The sequence below is a fragment of the Miscanthus floridulus genome, chromosome 14 (genome assembly GCF_019320115.1).
Source record: "Miscanthus floridulus cultivar M001 chromosome 14, ASM1932011v1, whole genome shotgun sequence".
Taxonomy (NCBI): domain Eukaryota; kingdom Viridiplantae; phylum Streptophyta; class Magnoliopsida; order Poales; family Poaceae; genus Miscanthus; species Miscanthus floridulus.
In genome coordinates this window covers 82003032-82008698 of record NC_089593.1, presented here as the reverse complement: position 1 = coordinate 82008698, position 5667 = coordinate 82003032, and the positions used below count along the sequence as shown (strand labels likewise).

Here is a 5667-nt window from a genome sequence, read left to right as displayed (position 1 = left end):
TGCTAATTGGATTTCTGATGCGGATCAGTTGTATGCCACGAGTGGATACGTGTTCCTACTTGGAGGTGGTGCTGTTTCTTGGAAGTCTTGCAAGCAGACTATCTTAACGAAGTCTACAATGGAAGCAGAACTGACTGCATTGGATACCGCTAGTGCTGAGGCAGAGTGGCTCCGTGATCTCCTAATGGATTTGCCGATTGTTGAGAAACCAATCCCGGCAATTTCCATGAACTGTGATAATCAAACTGTGATCACTAAGGTAAATAGTTCTAAGGATAACATGAAGTCCACAAAGCATGTGAAGAGACGTTTGAAGACTGTCAGAAAACTGAGAAACTCCGGAGTAATTGCATTGGACTATGTCCATACATCAAATAATCTGGCAGATCAATTCACTAAGGGTCTGTCACGCAATGTGATAGAAGGTGCGTCGAGGGAACTGGGTTTGAGACCCACATAGAGCCATCAACAGTAGTAACCTATCCTATGTGATCGGAGATCCCGTGAATTAGGATGGCGAAACAAGCTGTTGATTGACTGAGGGAGAGACCCCTTAGATTATAGCTCAGTTTGTTGGAGATGCACCATCTCTCCAATACTGTTAGGCAGGATGATTAAGTTCTTAATGTGATCCGAGCGGCTTGGTATAGCGGGGATGTTGTCCTACAGAACATCCTATAAGGAACACACCTATATGAGCTCGATTGCTAGTCACAATCTATGAGATGTGGGTAATCTCTAGATGCTCATGAAAAGGCCTCGAAGTGTGACTTATATGCTTCAAACAGAGGGAAGGCACTTGGCAGCCTAGTATCAGTTAAGAGGCTATGTGAAACTCATCTCGCACAAAACTGTCAATTCAAGGTTCTGTCCATTGTTCAGTTGTGGATGAGTGTAGCTAGCTTTCTAGATGGATGTTCAACTTAACAGTCTCCATCGAAACACTGATATATAAAAGGAATGTGGTTCTGAGAACTCCAAACTGCGTACCCTAGAGTTTGGTGGGGATTGTTAGATATTATGGGCTTGGCCCATTTATTTAATAACTCTATTAAACTCTATGGTCCGTACATGTGCATTAATGGTTTTGTACCATATGGGAATTTAATCGAGAGGCGACTCTACTTAAATACTTGGTCCTTGGCCGATCTATTTGAGAAGTAAAAGAGGATCACCTGGGTGCCACACGCGCGCGCGCGCGCCGCCGCCGCCGCCGCCCAGCCCGGCCCGAGCCCGTGCCCGTGCGCGTGGGCGTGGGCGTGGGCGTGGCGTGGCGTGGCGAGGCGAGGCGAGGCGAGGCAGGCAGGCAGGCAGGCAGGCGGGCGGGCGGGCGGCGGCGAGCGAGCGGACGGGCGGGCGAGGCCTTTATTTTTGAAACTGACGAATTGATTGGAATTGATTGGAGGAGTTTCTGGTAACTCCCGAATTGATTGCAATTGATTGGAGGAGTTTCTCCCGTGACTCCTGGCTCTCCGTCTCCGTCTCTCCCACCGCAGTCTCTGCCCTATAAAACAAATCCTCCCCTCTTGGTTAACATCTCTTGGCGAAGTACACCACTTTCCAGTAGCGCAAGTTCTTCCCGTTCCACCTCCGGCGAGCACCAGAGATGGAAGAGTAGGCCTCCGGAACGTGTCTCCGTCGTGGGCTTCACCTGCTCGGGTGAAGACGGGCGATTACGTTTTTGGGGAGTGTCAGGCACGACTACTCGCTGGTGAACCAGTAGCGGTGCTTCTTCACGGCGTCCTTGTCTGCACTGCATCGACCGGGACGACTACAACAACAAAGCACCACCATGGCCTTTCCTGGTGCGAGCGGCTCCGCCGCAGGGTACAATCTTCTTCACCCTCTTCTGAGTTTCATTATCAATATCATGATGTTCCTAGGCAATACTGTTTTCACATTCAACATGTTCTGTTTGATTGATTTGGATGATTATGCTAGTACTGGTTTTCTGGTTCCTTTTATTTTTGTGATCATCATGATCTTCATATTTGAGAACACATCATTTATATTTATAATCATGTCTGTGATGCTCCAGCTATGTAAAACAATGTTTCACATATGTTTTGATTCTATGGTTTGTATTATCATCATGTTAACATTTGCCATGAATTGTTTCTGTCTTCTTATTCATGATTTTACTCTCCTTTTTGTTGCGTTATTTTTATGGATTAAAATAAATTTGAAAATGCCTTATTTTTCAACAACAGCAGCATCATAGCTCTCGTAAGACTGGGGTGGCCTTAGACCTGTGCTTTGGCGTGGGACAAACGTTGTGATTTTTTTTTCAACGTGCAAATAAACTACGCCTCCTCCGACCAACAAATCCGCTCCTAAAGAGGTTTGAACTCTGGCCGGTAGGGTGCAAAATGCACAGCAAGGCCAACCGGTCCCGCGTTCGCTTGTTTACTCTGGCCTTAAGCAAGGCCTTCGGATTTAGTTTGAACGTTTATGCTCCGTTGTCATTGCGGGAACACATCCAAGAGCACATTTTGTATATACCTCTATATATATATTTATGCAGAAACAAAGTCATTTTTAAACCACAATTTCTGTAGTATCATTTCACAAAGTATTACGATGTATCAATGGTGTCAGTTGGCTACGTACTTGAACAGACTGCCTTGCAAATCAGAGAAGGCGTATGAAAAAGATGGAACTTAAAGACCTGACAATTTGGGGGCACGGGCGCACATGATTTAAGCATACAAGAAAGAAGCATCTAATCCCCCACATGACTCATGGGTGCTTGTGCTTCTCAGTTCTCACACAATCGCTCGACTGGAGCAGTTTATTTTGCTAAAAAAAAGACTGGGGCAGTTTATTATTGAAATCAGCAAAACAACCATCACCTCAAAATAAGGAAGGAAATCAACAGAAATCACACGCCTAACGGCTGCATATAGACAACACACAAACCAATGCAAAGTATATAAGCAATCAGGATCAGATATAGGGCCTGTTTGGTTTCTGCAGTACCTCCTAAAATTCCTGTCACATCGAATGTTTGGACATATGTATAGAGTATTAAATATAGACTAATTACAAAACTAATTGCACAACTTGCGACTAATTTACGAGACGAATCTTTTAAGCCTAATTAGTCCATGATTTGAACATGTGCTACAGTAAACATGTGCTAATGACGGATTAATTAGGCTTAAAAAAATCGTCTCGCAAATTAGCCTTCGTCTATGTAATTGGTTTTATAATTCATCTATATTTAATGCTCCTTATTAGTATCTAAACATTTGATGTGATATGAATTTTAGAAGCATCTAAAGAACCAAACACCCCCATAATGGTATCAAACCGAAGCAGCAGCAACAGCTGTTAGTTCTTCAGGAGGTCCTAGATTGTTCATCATGTCCGGTAAGGTCTGCATCCCCATACACCACCAAAGGAGCCAGACATTGGTGAGGAACTCCACACCATGACCTAGGCTCTTGGCATGCAGGTAGCCACGGGATATGCTTGCAGAATAACAGAGCATCTCCACCCACACGCCTTGGATCACTTCCCACATCTCCGTGTTGTTGTTGAGGTCACTGAGCGCTTTAGCTAGCTTGTATGCATTGGAAATCATCCTCGATTCTCTCGTACTCATCGCCATCTTGTCCCATGCAGAGAACCCACTGAGCGATGCTTCTTTCGTCCAGCGACGACAGTGGCTGGTCCTTGCCCTTGATCATGTGCTCGATATCATTGCACGCAAGGATGAACAGATCCTGTCTTGCCCCTGGAATTAGCATCTCAGGACAAATAAAAAGCAGGTTGATCATGTAGTTGGATATTATCTCACTGCTGCGGCGACTTGAGATAGCGTCTTCAGATGTGGATGCATCGTCGGTGGTTTGGTGAATGCAGAGGTCAGTGGCAAGGTGCCAGACAAGGACATACTCATCAAATGGCAGGTTTGAAGGTCCACCCCAGCTTCTCTTGTTCCAGCAGGTAGTGCCTCATCTTCATCAGAGAGTGCTCTCCCCTGAGATTGTTGAATCTTGTGTACGTGGCTGCATCACGTATGTACTCCTTCCACCCTTCTTCCGCGTGCCAACGAACCAGCAACGAGATCTGTTTGGCTACGCATTGGTGCCAGATGTACCATTGCTTGTTGATGTAGTCCCTGAGGTAGCTGAAGGTGCAAGCTTCATCAGAGTTGGGGGCTTCTTCTTTCGAGTACAGAATGACATGACGTTGTGCTAGGAAACCATGTCTCCCGGAACTAATGGTTGGCTTAGTAGATTACATCGAAGCAAGGATATGCCCAAAATAGTGATAAACAGGGGTGCCAACTCCATCTCCTTCCTCATCTCTTTCATCCTGAGCACACAGGCACGCGTTTAGGCCGCTTCCTCCATTGTTGCGGCTGCTCTTCACCATGAAGCTAGCTCTTGGATTTGGAAGAATGGCTTGATCTTTTTGCTTCAAGCTTAGTAACAACCATCCACTCCTTGGATTTTGTTGCTTAATTAACATTGTTTTGATAGCTACATTACTTGATTCTCATTTTAGTTTTCTCTATTTTAGAGAGCATTTTTTCAATTGGACTTTGTGCAAGGCTTCCAAGCAAATTGTGGTGAATCCATCATCCAAAAGGTTGGTATCTATGAACACATTTAAATTTCTAGCTAATTACATGGTGGTCAAGATGATTGTTAGTATGTGATGCTATAATTAGTTCTTAGGAGTAGAGTAGATTCTTTTATAATTTTGATGAGCAAATTAATCCATGTGTCACCTACCAACACATTGTTTGGAGCTACATAGTTGTTCATGATTATGTCTCTAATTTTAGTCTTTTTTTAATTAGTGTCTCCATTTTTATGTGGCATGGAGTAGAATAAATGTTATTCATTATTGTGCAATAATTATTTTTTATGGGGCTACGATTTCCAACTTATACGGCCGGGGCTATCAATTCTAATTTTCCAATAATTAGTGTAGAATAATTTTTTCTAAAATGGGGTGACTAAATTAAATAAGTGTAGAATAAATGGTACTTTTGAGCTATAATTGTTGTTCATTAAGCTTGACTTGTTATTAATTTCTATGTAATTACTGTCTCAATATTTTTTGTGCAGAGATAGATCGAGAGTGGATGCATCTGTCCCGAACGGACAAGCGGTACATGCTTGGCGTCAGCAAGTTTATTGCCGATGCCAAAGCCGATGCTGGGGATGAAAACCCTGTCTTCTGCCCAATGCAAAGATTGCATGAATCATAGGAAATGGGAGAAAATTGAGTTTGTATGAATGCACTTGATTACAAGAGGGTTCATGCCAAACTATACATATGGAGTATGCATGAGGAGGTTGGTGTGAATGTTCTACTAGAAAATGATGATGATGTGGCCAATGCTGACGTAGCCCTCCACGAGGCTGTTACTAACGAGGAACCTATGGCTACCGTTAATGATGTGTTTGAACTCGGTGTCAACACGGAACCTATGGCCACAGTTAATGATGTGTTTAGGAATACGCTAGCTGATGATACCGAGGCTGACAATGGCATTTTTCAGCTGCTACGTAATGTAGAGGGTGGATGTCTTAGTGCTAGACAGCTAAAAAAGCTAGAGAAAATAAGACAATAAGATGAAAAAACACCATTGTATAAGGATTGTCCAGTGAGCAAACTGGAAGCCAACATCATGCTGTTAGAGTTCAA

The 5667-nt window shown here is 43.6% G+C and overlaps 1 pseudogene; it reads right to left on the bottom strand.

Moving 5' to 3' along the window:
• Positions 1–3307: 3307 nt before the first annotated feature.
• LOC136503867 (uncharacterized) lies at positions 3308–4214 on the bottom strand (annotated as a pseudogene).
• Between the last annotated feature and the right edge of the window lie 1453 nt (positions 4215–5667).